The sequence below is a fragment of the Meles meles genome, chromosome 1 (assembly GCF_922984935.1).
Source record: "Meles meles chromosome 1, mMelMel3.1 paternal haplotype, whole genome shotgun sequence".
NCBI classification, from domain to species: domain Eukaryota; kingdom Metazoa; phylum Chordata; class Mammalia; order Carnivora; family Mustelidae; genus Meles; species Meles meles.
In genome coordinates, this window is record NC_060066.1 from 167,109,460 (window position 1) to 167,131,484 (window position 22,025).

Here is a 22,025-nt window from a genome sequence, read left to right on the forward strand (position 1 = left end):
TAGCAGGGCTACCTGAGGGCTAGGACTGGGCATCAGTCTGTATTTTGAAAAAAGATATGTAGTGTTTGTTTCCATTAACAAAGAAATCAGGAGGGGATCTGATAGTCATTGTTTTTCCAGAGACAGGTTAGAAAGTGACCCTGCAGATCTGCAAATCTGCAAAACTCTTGCAGAAGAGAGGGGAGGAAGCCTTTTCCCTTCATGTGTTCTCAGTACAGTTAAGACAGTCATTTGTCTGTGATGATGCCTCCTGACAGGAGTTTGGTTGGGGTTGGTACATGAGTTTAGAAAGCTGCTGGCAAAGGCTGCTTGCCTGGCCAAAGGCAGGGGCTTGGCTGCCCTGAGACAAGACCACCGTACCATTTCTCTTTCTCTTGCTTTTCCCTTCCCTATCATGGGCTAATCTGCCTTCTCGTCGGTTCCCTGCCTCCCCTACATGGCACCCCTCAACATTGACCATCACTCCCTGGGTTCTGATCAAAGAGGTCCACTTGACGAGAGAGATCTCTGAGAATTCCGTTGTTCTTATCACACAACAGGTGTGCTCTCCGGGCAAACATGTGATGAGTAGGAGACCGTCTGAGGCCCTGGACTCTGGTTTTGGCTTGTGAACCCTTCCTGCCCTCCTGGGCCAGATCTCCTTGTCACATGAAGCTACTCTACCATTTCTCTTTCCCTCTGATCCTGAACAAACAGTAAACAACACATGCTTTTCATTCTAATTTTGGAAAAGGCGAGCTGTTTCCAGCGAAAGCCCATGCCAAGTGAGTCCCTCTTTTTCCAAGAGGTTTTGGGAGTGAGTGATTTTATTTTCATCCAACGAATAGGGGGAAAAATGCAAAATGGAGGTTGCTTCATAGATAATCAACACAGGACGGGACAGAGAGGTGATTGAGACCAATCTGCTAGTGCAGGTGAGGAAACCGGGAGCCCAGGGGTTAACGACCGCCCCAATGTCTGGGAAGTTGCAGGAGAACTGAAGCAGCCCTTGAAACTAACACTGAGGATATATTACGCTTACTGAGGACTTTGTTTTAGGTGCAGGCACAGTCCATTAATCCCCTACAGCCCTCTCTTACTTGGCTGAGGAAGCAAGGGCTTGGGATGCTTAGGGAGTTCACCCGAGGTCACATGGACAGTGAGTGGCAGACTGGGGACTTGCACTTGGGTCAGTGTGGTTCCAAAGCTGATGCCTTGACATCTTAGACCACTTCCCTCTGCTCCTGCCCCTGCAAGGGGAGTCCCTGAGCCTAGAGGAGACCTGGAGCATCCATGATCCCCAGCCATACCAACTGGATCCAACTCCCCACGTGCAGTTGTTTGGCAGAGCCTGTGAAAGTCAAACGAGTGGGGATGCAGATCTGTGCTGAACTTGAGCAAGTAAGCCTAAGCCACTTGGTTCATCTCTTGCTATCTGACTCAAAAATCCTTGTTTTTGCCATTGTGGTTAGAGCTGACTTTAAATACGTTCCAGATGTGGCTAGAGGCTGGTGAGCAGGTCTCCGGGCAGGAGGGAGCTGGGCCATGTGTGCATTAGCACCCAGGGCTGGCTCAGGAAGTGGGTCTATCAGCTGAAAAGGTAATAAGCTTCCTTTTGCCTCTGGCCAGAGGAAACACGGGATTGGAGGGGGAGGGCTGCTGCTGGCCTGAGCTGGGCAGCTGGGAAGGAGAGGGCTGGTGGTTGCCAAAGGAAAGCAGCCCGCTATTTCTGTTTTTGTCTAATATGCAGGGGGGTGCATGGTTTTTGGAATCAGACCTGGGTCTGTACTGCAGCATCTGCAGCTGGCAAGCGGCCTAATTCCCCTAAGCCTCAGTATACTCATCTGTAAAATGGGGATTGATACCTGCCTCACAGGGCTATTCTGAGACTTGGGGGGAACTATGCAAAGACTCTGAGACAGAAATTGTTGGATATTGTGTGTTTCTTTGGAGGGAGGAGCAATCATTAAATCAATAGTTTTTAGAATTTTTCTCCAGCTCTGTCTCTTTCCTGCTCAAAAGTTCCCAAATTTTTAAAGAGAGTGGATCCCAAGGAATGTTCCCAGGTTTCCTGAATGGGGCTGCTGGATGGGGATGCCAACTGCTCTACAAAGAGAAGAGCTATAGGGTGTGGCAGGAGTAGCCATGGGAAGGGAAGAGTCTAGAGAAGGTGCAGCGAGAAGGGGGAGGGGTAGCCACAACTACAGGGAAAGGCACTTCTGGGCACAGGGAGATTTCCAAGGATGAATTAGAGGAGGCTCTGCTTTGTAATATCAAATGTAAACCTCCCACTCCATCTCCAATAGGAAACCTTTGGTAAAAACCTATATTTTTGGAGTATGGTTTGTGATACCCATTGATAAGAGGCTCCAAGATAAGTGGCTCAAAGTAGCTCTGTTACATTCAAATTACATTCCAGGCTCTGTATCTGGCAGGGTTACTCTGTATTCCCTGCGTATTGGCCCATGTGATGAACGGAGCAGACCAACGGGAGTGGACATCACCTGGCATACCAGACTGAGTGGCTTTCGGGGGATGAAATTGGTGATGGTATGGATGGGTGGAGTTTGATCAGGGGGCTCTTAGATCTGAAACCTTGGAAGCATTTCAAGAAAAGGGCAGCATTTTTCAAGTGTCTTTCTCGTAGTACATGTAGGGTTGGCGACTGTCAAGAAGGAAGAATTCAGGGGGCTCTTTTAGTCCAATAGTATGTGACAGAAGGAAGTCCCAGTTGTCTGACAGTAACAATAATCAATGGACTCTATTCTCTGGGTGTCTTGGAAGGAGTTCTGCACAGGGTGGAGAGAGGACAGAGAGAGCCCAAGCCAGGACTCCTGGCGCCATGCAGTCTTTCTGCCCCTCAGGTCCCTCTACCCTAGAGGGAAGTCAATAATGGTCAACTACAGGGCCCCAGAAGATCTACTAAGCTCTCACGATGGTGCATTGTACACCATGAAGTGCTGTCCAGATTTACAGTATGATACAAACTGTAAAGAACTCTAGAGTCCATCTTGGCTCTGATGCTTCTTGTCTCAGTGACCTTGGGCACCTCGTATGACCTCTATGAGCCTCAGCTTCTCTGGAAGGAAAGTGGGGGCAGCAATAGTGACTTTGTTGGGTTGTCCTGAGGGTCTGAAGTGTAACATTGGCAAGTGTTTCATAAAGGGTACAGTGCTATCAGTGTAAAGGCCCTATTGTAACTGCTTTTACTGCTTATGCATTTTAGTATTGATCTCATGTAGATTGAAGGGAAAAAATGGAGCCCTTATATTAAACACCACAGAGGGCATAGAGCTTTTTAATGCCCTGTAACACTCATTTCCAGTAAGAGGAAGAATGTAAGCCTTTCTGAAATGAAACACTCTTCCAAACCATTTTATTTGAACTTAATTTTACTATGTGGCTAGTGTGGGCAGGGTTCTGTGGGTAATACATGACTCACTCCTCAAGCTTTTCCAACAACAGTGAAAAGTTACAGCTATTTGATTTCCCCAATAAAGAGTTATTAGCAGTAATAATCCCAGAGAATATTAGGTTAGGTGCTGTGGTCCCTGTGCTCAGGGAGGCTCGAGTACAGTAAATACTTCACGATAACTCACCAGCTAAACAGAACAGATGCAGAGCCCTGGGGCTCCAGGCCCCGACTCTGGCTGCCGCACTGAGTCTGCCCACTAGCCTTTGGCTTGGGCTTCTCAGCTTGGGTGCAACAGGTCGGAATGTATACAGCCTGCTGGTCAGAAGGCCTTGCAAGTCCCAAAACACGCATATACCAAACCAAATGAAGCATCTCTTCCTCAGACCTGCTCCTCCTGGTTGATTACCTGTCTGCTTAGTGACACCACCCTCCCCCTGGTCCCAGAGATTCAAGGCACTCACACCTCAACTGATGCTACCCTCTCACTGTCCAAGGCCAATCATGGCCAGCCAGGCACATTCCCTCGCTGACTTTGGCATTTGTCATGCCTTCTCCATTATGGTGTTCACTGTCCCACTCTAGGTCCCTATTCTCAGGTGGTCCATGGAAGTCTTGCTTGTCTTTACTAAGCCCATCTGGATCTGGTTGTTCTGCCCACTATCTCTGTGTCCTTCCCTGTGATCCACTCTCCACTCATCTGCCATTCTGATCTTTTGAAAACACAGGTCTGAACATCCCACTACCCCACTTGTAAGCCTTCTATGGCTCCCTACTGCCTATAGAATCATGTTTAAATTCCTTGGCCTGGCATTCCAGACCCTCCACTATCTGGTCTTTCTTGATCATTCCCTGAACGCTGCTCCTCAGCTATGCTCAACTACTTGCTGTTTCAAAGACACATTTGCTTTCTTTCTTCTGTTCCTTTGTTCATGCAGTTTTCTCCACATGTCCAATCCCTGCCCATCCTCCCAGGAGATCTAAAAGGGGCACCTCTTCCAGGGGTCATCCCTTCATTGGAGGCAAATGCCTTTTTAACCTGCATGTCTACAGAGCTTGGTGCGTCTTGTGTCAGCTCTTACTACATCCGCTCCACCATGGAATACAAGGGTCACAGATAGGGGACAGCACAAGTGATCCTTTGTCAGAGAGGTCACCTCTGAACTCTCCCTTTAAAGTATATTATCCAATCCCTTTCTACAATTGTCAGTTTGTTTCCCAGAGTCAAGAGTCTCTCATGGTTTGTCTCCCTCTCTGATTTCTTCCCATTCAGTTTTCCCTCCCTTCCCTTATAGTCCTCTGCACTATTCCCTATGTTCCTCATGTGAGTGAAACCGTATGATAATTGTCTTTCTTTGATTGACTTATTTCACTTAGCATAATACCCTCTAGTTCCATCCCTGTTGATGTAAATGGTAGGATTCATCCTTTCTGATGGCTCAGTAATATTCCATCACACATACAAACCACATCTTCTTTATCCATTCGTCTGTTGAAGGACATTCTGGCTCCTTCCACAGTTTGGCTGTTGTGGACATTGTTGCTATGAACACTGGGGTGCATGTGCCCCTTCTTTTCACTATGTCTGTATCTTTGGGGTAAATACCCAGTGGTGCTATTACTGGGTTATAGTGTAGCTCTATTTTTAGCTTCTGCAGAACCTACTACACTCTTTCAGAGAATCTCATTCTATGTGACATTTCATTTTGTATTTGTGTGTATGCTTATTGCTTAATATTTGCCTTGCCTATTGCACTGCAAACCCCTTCTGGGCGGGGATCACGGCACTTTGCTATTTCTATCAGCAGGGTTTACCCAACGTGCCCCCCTCATAGCACATGTTAAATAAAGAGTAGTTAAGCAAGGAGACAAATGAATGAAATGTCTGCAACCCCGCCTAGATGCTCAACCTCTTGATGATATCTTTGTATTTCACCATTCCGTCTATCACAGTCTTGCTGGGAGGTGTCCAACAATAACCAAATTGGATTTTAATTTTAGGTCTTCATTTCTTTCTGTTGATTGAAGAAACTACTGTGGCTGGCTTGTTGGCCTTTGGATTTGCCCATGAAAGAAAAATGAAGGGAAAGTATGCAATTAGATAGTCTTTGCTTACATTCTAGCAGATTTCCACATCGGAGGCCTCCAACATGTTGCCCGATAAAAAAGCCTTCTCATGGTAAAGCAGATCAACCAAGTAGATGTGAGCAGCACAGAAAGATAATTAACAAATTTCTGACATGAGTCTGTTTATACTGCTACTGTCAAGGGTAATCATGTTGGTTTAAAGGAGACCTTTTGCCTTGATTCTAAGAGTTCACACACAACAATGTCGTTAGGCATGGATTCTGGCTGTGAAATGAACATGTGCAGAAATTAATATATGTGTTCAAATTGTGGATGACCTATAGCTTTAATGAGCACAGGGCATAATTTATTTGTGAATTAATTGATTAGACAAATTGTCCAACCATTCACCTATTTGTTTTCTATTTTGTTCTTTCATTTTTCATTCACTCATTTGTTTGCTCGCTTGACGAGTATCTGAGCCGTAATTGTGGGCTTAGTAGAGTGAGGGCTGTAAGCAAAAAGACAACACCTATAGGTACCAGTCCTTGGTGAGAGCTTAGTGTCCCTACAGGGATCACAAAAGGCTTCATGGAGAAGTACATATGAAGAACATGATTTTTCCCTTTGATGAATAACAGGGAAATGGGATTTTCATTCAGTAATTTTGTGTTGCCCCTCTTTGTTGGGTCCACTTGGTCATTAACCCGATTGTGTGTTTATGTATGTGTATAAGCCATGTATATGAGTATGTGTACATTTCTGTATGTGTATATGTATATGGTGAGCTAGCAGGCCTAAAATCTGGTTGTGAAGGAGAAATGGGGGAAATTAAAATTTCCTAGCCTGGTTCACTCAACCTTCTCCACTCCCCAAAGAGTGTCTAGGGCTTTGAGTAAAACCTACTGGCTTCAGTCATGATCTCTATTATCTCTTTTCTTTTTCATTTAATTTTCAAAGTTTATTTACTAGATCCATGTGATCCATGTGATACAATCATGATCTCTATTATCTTTTTTAAAAAATTTTCAAAATTTTATTTACTAGATACATATGATTATATACCAAGAAACAATCTACATACAAACTAGCTGTGGGCATTGCTTCCTATGCATACGATCCCCTCAGATACACAAAAATCTACCAGTACCCAAGTGAAGAGAGTTAGCACAGGCTAAAGTCTCTAAACTTGCAAGCAGGGTTTTCTGAAACCTTTGGCCCAGATCACAGAGGTCCTGAACAGATCCTGAATGTGACCATAGGTATGTCTGAAATATTTCAGCCCATCAAATAGTGTATAAAATGGCAAACTTAACACCTGTATGCCCACCATCAGCACAAGAATAAAACACCATAACCATAACAGAAGGCCTCTGCTTACCCCTTCTTTAACTGCATTCCTTCTGCCCTCACCACACCTCCTCTCTCCACCGCCCCTTCAGGTAATCACTTCTGGATTTTCGTGATTACCGCCAGCCTGCCATCATTTTCTAAAGGCCATAGGGTATAATTTGGTTTGTATGAACTTTAGATTCAGTTACTCAGCAAGGAGACTTTCCACTTCTTTCAGATATTCTGCCTTGGATTATCCCCAAGTTCCTTTTTTATTAGTTGAGCTGACCCTCTGGAGATAATTTAAACGAGACTGGGGTATTTAAGTAGGTGGTTTCAGTTTGAGGATGTTGTTCCACAGAGACCATGGTCAAGCTTCCCATTAATTTAGTTCACTTATTGTCAATAGCAATAAAGATGGGAGGAACAGGGGTGACTTAAAAGTTGAAATCTGGGTTATTAATCTTGGGGAAAGGCTAATGAAGAGAAATTTGGGGAGTGTAATTGCTATCCCACTATTTTAGGGACTCATTCTCTCCCATACTTCTGACACCTAATTGGTCATCAAGTGTTCCCAATTCCACTTCTTAAATATCTCTCAACTCTGTGCCTCCCTTTTCAACACATACATAGTGCCTTTGTGTTTTGAGACTCTTATGACTCTGGCCTCTTCCGTTGGAATAAATTCTTCTTAACACACTTTATGATTCTGCTCTCCCCTCTCTAATTACATTCCTTTCACCAAAACCACAGAGATTTTCCTAAAATATGCCAGAGTAGTTTACCCCATTTTGGGGGACACATTTCCGTGGCTCCCCATGGACTTTAGGATAATAATCTAGTCTTCACTGTAGGTTCTCTGCTACCTCTTTGTGCTTCATCCTTCCATCTGCGCACCCCCCCCCCCCACATTGTTTCAGTCATATTGAGTTCCTTTTAGTCTTCTCTCATGTAGATGTGCCTGTGCCTGCTGTGAACTCCTCCTTGTTCTTCAAGGCTTAGGTCCACTGTCATTTCTTCTGAGGTCCTCTCCTTGCTTGCCCCTTTCTAAGTTCTTAGAACATCTGTAGATTCTTCCCTCTCTGCACACAATAAACCGCCTTACAGGGTTTAACTTATCTGTCTCTCACTTTGGACTACAGTCTCCTTGGAAGGATGGGGGACTAGGGTCTACTTCCACCATGCCTGGTCCAATCCATGTTTGTGAAATGGAGGCATATGTGTGTGCATGAAATGAAAGGAGGAGAACTTAGGATCATCCCCCCCTTCAGTATAAGCTCCTAGCGGGGTTTTGGGCTGTTTTAATCTTTGATGGAGCCTCTGCGCTCAGAACCATACATGGTACATAACTGGCATTCAGTAAATAGCTGATGAGAAAATGAACCAAGATAAGACTTTTTCTGTGTGACTCCAAAAGATGGAAGTTTGACAATGGGTAGAAATTCCAAGGAGATTATCTGAGAGACCCATTATATCCCTATGACTAAGTATGAGGAGGCTCAGTCCTGTGCCAGCCTTAAACAGAAGTCAGATTTGGCAGCATGGCTGATATTCTCTTTTCACTGGGTAAATAGTTTTCAACACACAGGCTGCGGACCACCTGGGAAGCCCCTGCACAAGTCATCCAGGATGTATGGTAAGTAATATTTCAGGTCACTGGCTGAATCAGAATTTTGGGGGCAGCTCCAGGAATCTGCATTTATACCTGTTTTCCACTTCCTGTGGAGTCCAGGAAGGTTCCACCATGGTATGAGCTACTCTAGAAGGACAGTGAAGATTCCATCACTGTGGGAGATCTAGAAGAGGTTGGGTCACCTAGGTTGGGTAACACTAGGCATGTGTCTGACTTTCCCACTATACCCCCTAAATAGTACTGGCAATAGCACACAGTGTAGGCACTCAGTACAATTTGCTGAAAAGAAAATGAATGGGTTCAAAGACTTGTTTAAACAGAATTAAATAAGCACATGTAAGTAATGTTTAATGTTAATTCTTTACATACTTAGGAAAGACAGAACAATTTATACAAACCAACAGCTAGATCTGGTTATTTTTTTGGATTTGGGAATGCCTTTTATATTCACAGATAACACCATAGATATGAAGTCATTAAATTTCTCCTCTAACATTTCTTTTTAAATCACTTTTTTTTTTTTGGATTACATTTGCATTACAAGTTTCCAATAAGGAGGAATCTCTTAAAGTTCACTTGAAGTTGACCCGGAAAAAGGAAAATGGGGCTTGAAATTGAGGAACCACAGTTATAACAGCCTTAATCAATTGGCAAACCACTGGCCAGGAAAGAGGAAGTAAAGATACATAAACATGGCTCACACAACATAAACAATTTATTTCGTTTGGCAGAAGATACCTTTAGGGAGAGTAACGGAGAGGACTGTTCCTCTCTGTCATGTTTTATCTTCAGCACTTGCAAAGCATTGACATTTTTAAGGCACTGTTCCGATCACCTTGACACGTTCTTGCCTGGGATCTTCCTTTCTAATCAATAGGAATATCAGCAGCAGAAAGAATAAAGAAACCCTTGTCAGCTGGGAATGCCTTTTCAAAACAAACTGGGAGATATTCCTGACTCTCATGTTTGCAATTTTCAGCAGGTGACCATGGATTCCTCCAAGGATATACTTTTTGACCTAGTAAGCCAATAACCATTTTCACCCTTCTGGTTTTAATCCATTTTAATATCTGTATTTTCTATTGATTTGGATGTGTAAAGGAGGTGATGAAAATGCTGTCCTGGTCATTTGGTCTTCAAGGTTATAGCCTGAGCTATCGCTGAATAGTACCTCCTTGCACCCCATCTCTTTCTCTTAACAGGGAGGACCCTGTGTAGAGCAGGTTGAATGGTAGCCCCTCCAAAGTATGTATGTGTTAGAATCTATGTATGTGATCTTATTCAGGAAAAGGGTCCTTGCAGTTGTAATGAAGTTAAGGGTCTCAAAATTAGTTGACCCAGGAAGGCCAATGACAAGTGTCTGTGGAAGAGGAGGAGACAGACACAGGGGAAAAGTTGATGTGAAGACGGAAGATTGGAGAGATGTGTCCATCGGCCAAGGAAGATCAGGGTTGCTGGCAGCCAGCAGAAGCTAGGAGAGAGGCACAGGGCTCTTTCTCCCTCAGAGCCCCTAGACTTGCAGACACCTTGATTTTTAGATCTCTGGCCTATGATAGAGTACATTTCTGGGGTTTGAAGCCACTCAGTTTGTGGTACTTGGTTACGACCATCCCAGGAAATGCTATGCCTTAGACCCAGTATCTCCGGCTTACAGCCACCCCAGTCTGCTGTAAGTCTAGACTTCTCCCAGAGTGGAAGGGGTCCTGCTATAGTGTTCTGACGGATCTTAGTCCACAGTCTGTGCTGGGCAACTGGACACAAGAACAACAATGAGCATCCGGAGGTTGGGGCAACCTGAGGGTTTTGAAGGGTCAGGGGTGGGAGGTTGGGGGAACAGGTGGTGGGTAATGGGGAGGGCACGTTTTGCATGGAGCACTGGGTGTTGTGCAAAAAGAATGAATACTGTTACACTGAAAAAATAAATAAAATGGAAAAAAAAAGAAAATGGAAAAATAACACATTTGTTGGTCATTTATTATTTGTCAGGTGTTGTGATAGAGATTTACATGGATTTCTTTTTTCAGTGTTTACAGGAGATCTCTGAAGTCAGTTCTATTATTTTCTTCTGTTTTGTAAATGAGGAAACAGAAGCTCAGAGGATTTACCTAGAACATGTTCATATAATCAAAGTGTTGAGAGGAGGGGTGAACTTTGAATCTGGGTCAGCCTCACTCCAAAGTCTTTTCTCCAAATTATTCAGAATTTCAGGGAAAACAGAGCCCTTTGAAGGCCAGGGCCATGCTAAGAAGAGCTTTAATGTTCATGAAAGCATTTCTGGATATCTGTGCAACTTCTTAGATCTTAGAAATCACTCTACTTGAGAAGGGGGTAGTGGAGTAACTCACTCAGGATGAGTGACTCAAATCTGATTTTAATTAATTAACTAGTTAATTAATTAAGATTTTATTTACTTATTTGAGAGAGAGAGCATAAGCAGGGGGAACATCAGGCAGAGGGAGAAGCAGGGTCCCCAAGAGCAAGGAGCCCAATGTAGGACTCAATCCCAAGACCCTCGGATCATGACCTGAGCTGAAGGCAGATGCTTAACCGACTGAGCCACCCAGGCGTTGCCCAAATCTGACTTTTTAAAAAAGATTTATTTATTTATTTTAGACACACACACACACACACACACACACACACACACACACACACAAAATGCCTGCAAACGGGTAGAGGGCAAGGGAAAGGGAGAGAGATAATCTCAAGCAGAGTCTACCCTGAGCATGGAGCCTGGAGCCTACTAGGGGGCTTGATGTGGGTCTTGATCTCACGACTAAGATCATGACCTGAGCTGAAACCAGGAACTGAACGCTTTACCAACTGAGCCACCCAGGCACCCCTCAAATTTGATTTTTATTTAATTCCCCAAACAATGTTGTAAATAAAATCATCATTAACACTGTTACAAGTTCCTTCAAGTCATGGGATACTGAGATTGCTCATGAGTTGATGAAACCACCAGCATTAAATTTCAGAATCTATTTGGTTTAAGAAAGAATCACTTTACATTGAAAAATGTATCCTCACACTATAAAAAATTGCCGGTGAATGACCCTCTCATCTCTGCAGAGGGAAGATTTTTAAAAAAAATTTTATTTATTTATTTGACAGATAGAGATCACAAATATGCAGAGAGGCAGGCAGAGACAGAGAGGAAGAAGCAGGCTCCCTGCTTAGCAGAGAGCCCAATGTGGGACTCCATCCCAGGACCCTGGGTCATGACCTGAGCCGAAGGCAGAGGCTTAACCCACTGAGCCACCCAGGCACCCCTGCATAGGGAAGATTTTTTAAACTTAAAAGGAATGGAAGGAATCAGAAAGGAAAATTTAGATTAAATTTACATAAAAATTAATAACTATGTGTCAGAAGATACTTTAAACAAAATTAAAGGGCAAACAAATGTCTAGAAAAAAAATTGTGGCAAACAGAAAGAGACATAACAGCCTAAATATAAAAAGACGTGAAACATATTGAGAAGAGAGACAATATTATTCCCCAATAGACAAATGAAGCAAGGGAAGAGTGAGATGAATTATCATGTGCCATGTGATAAGACAGTATGTAACCATCTAAATGATGTTTCAAAGGGTATTCAGCAGCAGGAAGATTCTCATTATAAAATGCTAAATCCACAAAGCAAGCTATAAAATATGTTCTGTATAATAATGAAAGATAGCGTTCATTTGGGATTCCTCATGCACCAAGCACAACACTGAGTACTTCCCATGCCTTATCTCTCGGAGTCCCCAAAACAACCTAAGGAGGTATGTACTATTATCATTTCTGTTTTTTTAAATTTGAGGACACTATGGCTCAGAGGCTCAGAGAGATAGAGTAACTTGCTCGGTGTCATTCAACAAATTCACAACATAGCAAGGATTTACATCCAGGTCTGTCTGTCTCCCAAGTTGTAACTCTTTCTGTTTCTAATGGATCACTGAACTGTAAGTCACTTGGTGCTGGGATCATGCCTTTTTATCTTTGTACTTCTCATTGAACTTTGCAAATAATTAATTTTGCTACATTGTGTGAAGGAGAGTTACTTATTAGTTAAGAGAATAGTTCTTACCATCACACAGATCTGGCTGGCCCCAGACAATGAAACTGCTCAGTTTCTCCAACACAGTAAGTCCTGGTAGGGATTCAGTGAATGTATTCTGAGAATGGCAAGTGACACTGAACTGAATTGTGTCACACCTCTTTGTATGATAAGGAAAAACATGCATCATCTTAACAGTTGATAGAACATTTTTCTTAGGGAGGAAACTCTCTTTGCTTGGGAAAATAACCTTGATGATTCACTGACTATATTTGAGATCAAAGGGTATGAGTGTTGTCATAAGCTTAATACCTCCCTTCCCCAAGAAAAGGGGGATGGTTCAAACAGTTGCATCTAGAAAATTATTATTACTATTATTATTTCCTCCCAAGAAGGAAAAGTACAAAGGGGTAGAGAATCATGAAGGAGGAGGTTGAGCTGGTGGGAAGGAAATGAGTGAATTATGAAAAAGCTAAGGGAAATCCAATGTCAAAATCCTTGACTGGTGGGATGGTCCAACCTTTACATTGAATGCTTCACTGCACCTCTCCCTCCTGGGTCTTCCACAAGCCCAGCAATTTCTCCCAAAAACCTACTCACAAAATGCACAAAAGCTTTACATCAGGTTTTAAATGAGTAGATATGACTTCTTTCATGACCTGGTGGACATGGGGCTAGGTAGGGAGGACACTTACAAAGGGAGCCTGGGTGACCATGAATACAAACCTCCCAAAGGATTCTCAGAAATCTTTGGATTTCAACAGAGTTGCTGGGATCCACAATGATACAGCTAACTCTTGAACAACAGGACGGTTCGGTGTCAAGACCCAGGTAGTCAGAAATCTACACATCACTTTGAACTTCCCCCAGACTTAAGTACTCACAGCTTACCGTGAACTGGAAATCTCACCAATAATAGAAATGGTCACTTAGCAGATATTTTGGGTGCTATGTGTATTATACATTGTATCCTTACAATAAAGTAAGGTGGAGAAAAGAAATGTTACTAAGATGTTCATAAGAGAAAATACATTTTGCAGTACTATAATGTAAAAAAAAAAATGTGTACGATTAGACCTGTGCAGCTCAAGTCCACTTTATTCAAGGGTAAACTTATGTGGCGATATACAGGGGGGACCCCTACTGATATTCTGCTTACTCCTGTTGCCTTGCTGGGTTTCGTATATGATAAATCCTCAGCAGACATTTGTTGAATGACTAAGGAGAGTCTGGGTGGCTCAGACTCTAATTACATAGGAATTAACAGAAGGGAGAGACCCATGAGTCAGGAGAAAGTGAGGAGACTTTGTTCAGAAGTTGTTACTTCGGACACCTTGGAAAGCCGACCCAATGGTGAGCTTTGCTGTGGTCATTGGATTGAAAGAAGCATATGAATGGGGAATAGTGGTGCAGCCAGCCCACTCTGTGCCCCCTTAGAATCCAGGAGTTTGCTTACGGTCACCTGTGGAGGATACCTGTGTATTACTGGAGTGTGGTCAGAAAAGGATCATGACATTGCCATCCCTGAGGAAAGAGAATCACGGTGTTCATTCTGGTGGGGAGCAGACGTGGGTGGTCTGAGCACCAACGGGTAGGAGGGGGATCGCTGAGAGCCTGCATGTATAGAGAGGGTGGGTTTCAGCCCCAGAATGGTCAACTTGCCCGTTGCCAGGGAAAGGTCACCTTGGACGCCTCTCAGTTGGAAGATATTATCTCCAGATGGAGTCCTCTGCCTGCTGGCAAAGTCACCAGCATTATTTGGTAATATTTTGATGTGCTATTTATGTGGAAAGGGGTTTCATTGACATATCTTTCACATCATGCACAAACACTTCTAGCTTTTCCTTCTGAAAGGGGCTATAGCAATGAAGATGGCAAATCTTGGACAGGCATTAGGAAGCAAAGAATGGGCCGGGCCTGGGCTTGTGCCCAACACCATAGGTCCTGGCTGGAGGGTCCAGGCTGAGGCCTGATTTGCATTCAGGCCGCATCCCTGGTTGGTGAAACTGGCCTCGCCTGTCGTCCTGATGAATCTGGCAAAAGAGCCAGATGAAGGGTGACAATGAGCGGTACTGCACTGCGGAGGGCAGGGCTGGGGGCGGGGGGGGGGGGGGGGCTTGGGGGAATTACCCCGGGGGCTCATGCCATGCGTTTGCCTGTTAATCATCTCCGTTTGGGAAACAACAACTTCAGAAAAGCAAGCAAAAGAGGTTCACATTATGTTAGTGACCCCTGAAAAAACTTGCATGTCTCTGCTGGGAAATGTGCGTCCTTCCTCTGTGCTGCGTTTATTTTAAGCATTTAGCTTCCCCACACAGTGGCAAGCTCATTTACCCATTTTCTTTTTTTTCTTTCTCTCTCTCTCCCACTCTCTCTTTTGCTCTCTCTCTCTCTCATGAAATCACTTTAGTCAGCACAAATTTGGAGGCAGAACCAAACCCAGTAATAGCATATCTCATGCTGCTATCAATTTTCCGCCAGAAGAACATTTTGGGACACAAAGTCCTTTGTCTATTTCCAGAAGCTCGATTCAATGACATTACATGAATGACTACAACACTATAGCATGTTCTGCACCGTTTCAAATTGTAACCTAAAAAAAAAAAAGGAAGAACTTGGATCATAGCCAGAGCGTAATGATTTCAGTTCTTAAGAAAATCCAGCAACCATTACACCACATTCAATATTTTCTTGCTGTGGAAATTTAAGAATCGACTCTAATCAAATAGCAACCCCACCCCCCCATCCTCCATTTTGCTAGGGTTCCTGTTACTAGCAGGCCTCCCACGTCTGTTTTGGCTTAAAAAAATAAATAAGTTTACAATATGTTTTTAAAAAATTGGGCTGAATCAGACAATTGTATATTTTGGAAAATGAATGCAAAATGTAAAACAGACTAATCATGATTCTAAATGCAATCTACAGGGCCCTAATTGATCCCATCCCAAAGGTAACATTCTATCTTAATTGACATGCGAGATGGTTACAATTATGTGAAATAAAACTGGGCCTGGTGGAAACTCCATGTATTCTTATTGAACAGGGGATGGCCAGCTTTTATAATAGCTGATTGCAAAAGGATGCAACCACTTCGCTCATATTTCCTATTTTGGCTTGGCCCTTGTACATGTGCAGTGAGGTCCCCCTCCCTTTCAATAAAGGGTGGATATCAAGGGGAACCGGACACCCTTATATTTTCCTTGGGATTGGGGCAGGCACTCTATAAAGAGTCAATATTTTCAATGTCCATTTAGTAAGTCAGTTAAAAAGAGAGAAAAAGAGGGAGAGGATGAAATGGAGCATTTTCATGTTTGTTGGCAGAGTGATTTTTCTGGGCATTTGTGACCACATGCACGAGCCCGTGCTCAGCATCGATGGGAAGCAGATGGTAGCGAGCGGGTGCTCACACGGAGCTGGGCCCACGGGAGGAACCACCAGCCCCTCCAGGACTTGGTAGAGTCTGAATCACAATGCCCATAAGGAGCCCTCGCCCTCTCTTGGACCCCTGTACCCCTTCTGCCTCTCTGCCTCGAGCACCCTGGACTGGAGGCCAGGTCTCCCTGGGGATGCTGGATGTGGAGGAGGCAGGAAGGCAGGAGGCCTGTTTATGCAATCAGGAGAGGCAGAGGCCGCCTTGGAACACCTGTGCCTCTTGGCATCTTGCCTTCCTGGATGGGTGAACCAAGCGAGCCTTGAGCCTGGTGATTAGTACTAATCACTCTCCTGCCCAGCAATGCCGGCCACAGGGGTGCCTCCCTGTCACATCTCCCCTCGATCGCTCTCTACCTCCCAGTAGTGTTGGGCTGTCCACGTCCCCTGGACTTTATTCAGGGCCTCATCAAGTCTCTACTGGATTGTCACAGCGGATTTTCTGACTGGTCTCTGCCTCCCGTCTTGCTGTCTGTGACTCACACAGAGGCGGGCGTCGTACAAATCTGACTGTGACTTTTCTGCCTAAAGCCTCTGAGCCTCCCCCAAGAGACTCAATGAATGGAACGTGACTTCCTTACATAGTTACTTGCCAGGCACTATGTGCAGGGCCTTGGTAAGTTTATGTTGACTAAATCAAAATGTCTTCCGGGGCACCTGGGTGGTTCAGTCGGTTAAGTGTCTGCCTTCAGGTCAGGTCATGATCCCAGGGTCCTGGGATCAAGCCCTGCATGGGGCTTTCTGCTCAGCAGGGAGCCTGCTTCCCCCTTTCTCTCCCTCAGCCCCTCCGCACTGCTCATTCTCTCTCTCTCTCAAATAAATAAATAAAATCTTTGAGGAAAAAAAGAAAGTGTCTTTCTTGAGCACCTAGGCAGGCTCCCCTACCCACAGGGCATTATACAAGTGTGCTCCCAGAGTTTGTCCTTAGCAAACTATCAAGGTTTTAGCCCATTGGTACCTGGGCCCATGTAGATAAATAACACAGCAAAAGAAGGGCTCTCTGGGCGAACCCTGCAGTCTGGAAATACTAAGCTCCCCAGGAAGGAATTCAGACAATAATGGTGTGGTAAATGAAAGGCATATTTTGCTGTTACTTTTTGTAGGTCCTCAGGACCTTAGATCACCTTGTTCTACAGACTACCTTTCTGGAGGAGGAAACAGAAGTCTGACAACTATGTGACTTCTTAGATGGTGAGTACTAGTTACGGGCCAGGCTGAGATGAGAACCGGGGCTCCCAGCCTGAAGACCTTGTACTATGTTGGGCAGGATCCCCAAGTTATTTGGGAAATAACTCCACGGCACCTCCTTTAATTCCATTTCACTTTTACCTGCCTTCTCCTCCACCCTCTATTCCTATTTTTATGTTACTTGTGCTCAAGGCCCCCCCATGGAGAGCCCTGTTCATGAGAAGCAGCCTGGGACAAAGCAAGGAGAGTCAACCCTGGAGTCAGAAAGACCTGGGCTCAACTCCAAGCTCTACAATTTTTCTCCATCAACGTGAGCAATTGACTTATTTCCGCTGATGTGAAGACCTACTGTGTGCCAAGCACTCTTGTAGATAATAAGGTTACAGCAGTAATGAGCAAATGAAAGTTCTTTCTTCCAAGAAGCTTTCATTCTAGCAGGGAGATAATGACAGACGGGTACAAAGAACAGGAGGCATGTTTGGGGAACAACATATAATTCAGTGTGGCTAGAACCTAAAGTCTAAAGGGGTAGGGAGAAGCCAGGAGAAGGTGGCTTGGAGAAAGATAGGACCGAGGATTAATTTTCCCCTGAGGCAGTAGGCAGCCACTGAAGAGTTTTAAGCAAGAGAGTGACATTTCCATTTTATTTTACTTATTTTTTTAAAAATTTTATTTAAATTCAATTTAGTTAACATATGGTGTATTATTAGTTTCAGGGTAGAATTTAGTGATTCATCAGTTGCATATAACACCCATCAAGTCCTTCCTTAATGCCCATCACCTAGTTAGACCATCCCCTCACCCACCTCTCTTCCAGCAACCCTCAGTTTGTCTCCTGAGGCAAGCCATAAGAGATTCTTAACTGTAGGTGGCATTTCCTTTTTAGAAAAATAACTCTGCTCACAGATATGAAAGATCATTTCGGCTACAGGAATGAAAATGAATCGGAAGGAAGAAAATTGTGTGACTTTGGGAAAATCATTAAACCTCTCTGAGCCTTAGTCTATTTATCAGTAAAATGGGCATACTGCCCACCTAGTAAGATTGCTGTGACATTAAATACGGCAAAATAAATCAAATGGCTTTAGCATTACCTGGCCCTGTGTACTCGTCATGTTTCAAGATAATTGGTTTTTTAAGAATCCCAGGTGCCGAGTGGATTTCAGGGAGCCCCTGGAGGAGAAGGTGGTGGGTGTGGCTGGATTGGGTCGGGTTATGACTGCTGTCAGGGCCATAGAACTTCAACCCCTGACTTAGAATAGGCCTAACAATAATGGTTGCCGGGTATCTAAGGATTATTTCTCGGGTAGAAGGGCAGTGGTGGGATGGAGGGAGAAAATTGCTACTTTGAGACAAATTTGATCCTTGTCACAGAGAGACAAGCCTCTGTCTCAGACACACCTTCATGGGTGTGTTGGATCATAAGGAGACTCTGTGGCCCAGCCAGGGAGAGCTGTGGGCGAGGAGGTGAAGAGAAACCTGAATGGATACGAAAGAGACATGAGTGTGCAGGGTTGGGGAACAGACAGAGATGGACAACATGAGAGGAATGTAAGGAGAGAGTAGAAGTAAATAGTAACAGGAGGCCAGAGATTCCGAGGAGAAGGTAAGCGAGCAGGCAACTCCCTCCTGCAGGGATGGCTTCGAGATTAGAGGAGCAGGTCCGTCTGATGGCCTGATGGCCCTGTGGTGACTCTTACTACGCCATCTGCTGTGTGGTTCTCTTGTGTCATGGCCTGTCAATGTTCTCCTATATGCTCAGCAACTGTAGAGGAGCGGTGCCTGGGGTAAATTAAGGGAAAAGGTGGAACAGTGATTCTGAGTCAGAACAGAGAGACGAGGATGGACACCATGCTTTCTAGATGTAGCTGGAACAGAGAATCTGCGTAGCAAGATCAAGAACGTATAAACCCTAGAATCCACAGCGATCTTGGGGAGACTGTGAGATTTGATAAGGAAAGGCGCGGAGGTCGTGTCTCAGCAATGTTAATAGACTCTCAAAGGACAGAGTGATCCTAGCGCACGCTGGAGTTGGTATGGCATTTGTCCTGACCATCCCACGAAGCACAAAGACTTTGAGAAACTATGTGTGGCCTTTGGGGGAAAACACCAAGCAAGGGCCCGAGTTAGAACCTTGCCCACTTTATCCACATTTCCAAAATGTTGTGTTTTCACCCACCCACCCACTCGTCTACCCACCCACCCATCCATCCATTTGTCCATCCTTCGGTCTGGCCCCCACTCTTCCAGCATTCCATCATTTCTTTCTCCCTCTCATGGCTCTCTGGTTCCCATCGTTTCCCCATGACTGAGATTTGCATCTGTGTTCCTCTCTTTTTTCTAGGTGTCCAGACTGAGACAGTAAAACAAAACCAAAAAGAGCCCCCCTAAAAAAAAAACCCCAAACAAAACAGAAAATCCTCTTTCATCCTTTAGACTTTTCATGGAAAATGTAAAACTTTATACCGTTTTGGCCTCTTTCCAATGCTTTACTGAAGAGCTTCCTCCCAGGACCCTTACCACCAACAAAATCATTCTGAGCCAATGTGGTCAGCTTCTCCCTTCACAGTTTAATCTAGATATGGATTTGGGACTTTCAGATTTAATTAGAATATATTTCCCCCGAATTTTTGGAAGCTATTGAATAATATAAACTACATTTCAAATCCTCTTAGCTTGACCTGAATCCTTTGTATTTTTTTCCTTAACTATTGTGATAGGTATAGAGACTTGAGAGATTTTTATCTTCAGCCGTTAAAGAAAACAAACAGGTTTTTTTTTCCTTGAAAGAATCCCAATTATATTTATTACATATCTTCATTTTATCCTCAAAATATTGGATATGTGGTTTTAATGTTATTAGTAAGCCCCTGAAGCTCCCAACCTGGCTTTGGGTATACTGTGGTGAAGAGATCTTTGGATTACAACTCCATGAGTCTGATGGCGTGTGGAAACTCTAGGGCACTAATGGTTTTGAAAGTAGGTTAAAGTCACTTTTCTGGAATGGTGATCTGAAGGTAGAAATCCACAGTTGGCGTGTGGGGGGAGGTCTGAGGTTGTATCATAAAGACAGAGGCAAACCGGAGCAAGGCCATGTGGAGAGAAGCACCTGGAAGCCTTAATGATCAGCTTGGCTTCCTGTCCCGCCGTCCACTAATCCTCCAGGTGCAGCTGCTTAATCTACACCTGTGGGCTCAGCCGGGCCTCCGAATCTGGATTCAATCCTCTCCCCATTTAAGGGGAGTTTAAGGAACTCTGGGCTGCTGGTTCAATCAGCCCAATGTCTGGTTCCCAATGACCAAGATTTGCATCTCAGTTCCTCTGTTTTTTCTTGGGCTTACCCCATTGTGACCTCCTGGTACTATGTCTGAGGTTCAGTTTCCTGGGAATCTGTTCTCCAGCCCCCCACCCCCATATAGACCACCCACATGTCTGGATATTGCCAATGCTGTTGAGACACTACTAAAACCAGGATGTCACTTAGAGCCGAAGCTTCCAAATGTCAATTGCTCCCCTGCCTACACTTTCTTCCTATTTCATGCATCTCCTCCCTTTGTCCCCCTTTCACTGGGGCTTGCCTGACCTCTGGATGCGGGTCCATTTTTTGTCTCTTTATTTGGAAACTTCTATGAATCAGGCACTAACACTAAATCCTGTGAGTACAAAGAAGAATAAGCCACTATTCTCGTCCTGTGGGAGTTCCCAGCCTGGCAGAGAAGACAGGAATGGAAGTAAACCCTCCCACTCAGTGGATGAAGTCTATGCCCAATGCCAGGAAAAAGCAAGGAAGGGTGTCCTGCTCCTGGAGGGTTCAGAGACAGCTCCCCTGCGGAGGAAATTTGAACCTTAGAAAATGGGCAGGAGCCGACTGTGTAGGTAAATTAGCCGAGTATTGCAGTGAGGGAGCAATGAGAAGCACTTGTGTGTCTGGGGCGCATTTCAAGCAACCTGGGAAGACCGAAGTGTGGGATGCGTGGGAGCTGAGGCCAGTGAACTGGGCAGGGGCCAGACCAAGGATGACCTTGTATAAGAGAACAGCAGTGACTCTGGCAGCGGTAAGAGAAGGATGTTGTCGATAACACCAGATCCAATGTTCCTTTTTGGTACATTAATGTAATATGAATAACTTACACAATAACAATAACTGCCATTTATGTCCCCACGTGAGCTTTTTAGGATGTTTCTGAGTGTTTCCAACGCCCATGGGATGTTTGGGGATGGCTGAGTGAAAGTGAGTTCAGTAGATTTCTCAGAGCCTTTGATGGGTTAATGTGCTTTGTGACAGGGATGTGGCCAGAAGCCTTTCTCACATCTATTTCACTGCCACCTTCCCTCTCCTCCAACACTGCAAGGGACTCTAGTTTTGAGCAACACGTTTTGGGAACAGACCTGGGATGCTCTTTGTGTCCTGCCCAGTTCAGAGCATTTATGAGCTCTAAATATGGGGTTAAGCAGACACCGGCTGTAGGAGCCTTGTAAAAGCATAACATTGCTCACTGTACAGCCTGCTCAGTTCTATCGTTCATAGCCTGCCCGAGATGTAGGGCTAATCTCTTCAACATTGCACAGGGCGAAGGCTGCCAAGAGTTCACAATTTCTTTTCTTTTTTTTTTTTTTAAAGATTTTATTTATTCATTTGACAGAGAGAGAGATCACAAGTCGGCAGAGAGGCAGGCAGAGAGAGAGGAGGAAGCAGGCTCCCTGCGGAGCAGAGAGCCTGATGCGGGGCTCGATCCCAGGACCCTGAGATCATGACCTGAGCCCAAGGCCGAAGGCAGCGGCTTAATCCACTGAGCCACCCAGGCACCCCTAGAGTTCACAATTTCTGAAAGGGAAACATGGGGAAGAGAATCAGAGTGAAAGGGGCAAACTATGGGGGGGTGGATGGGGAAGTACTAATAGCGAAAAAGTGAGATGGGAGAAGGAACTTTAGAATGAGTAAG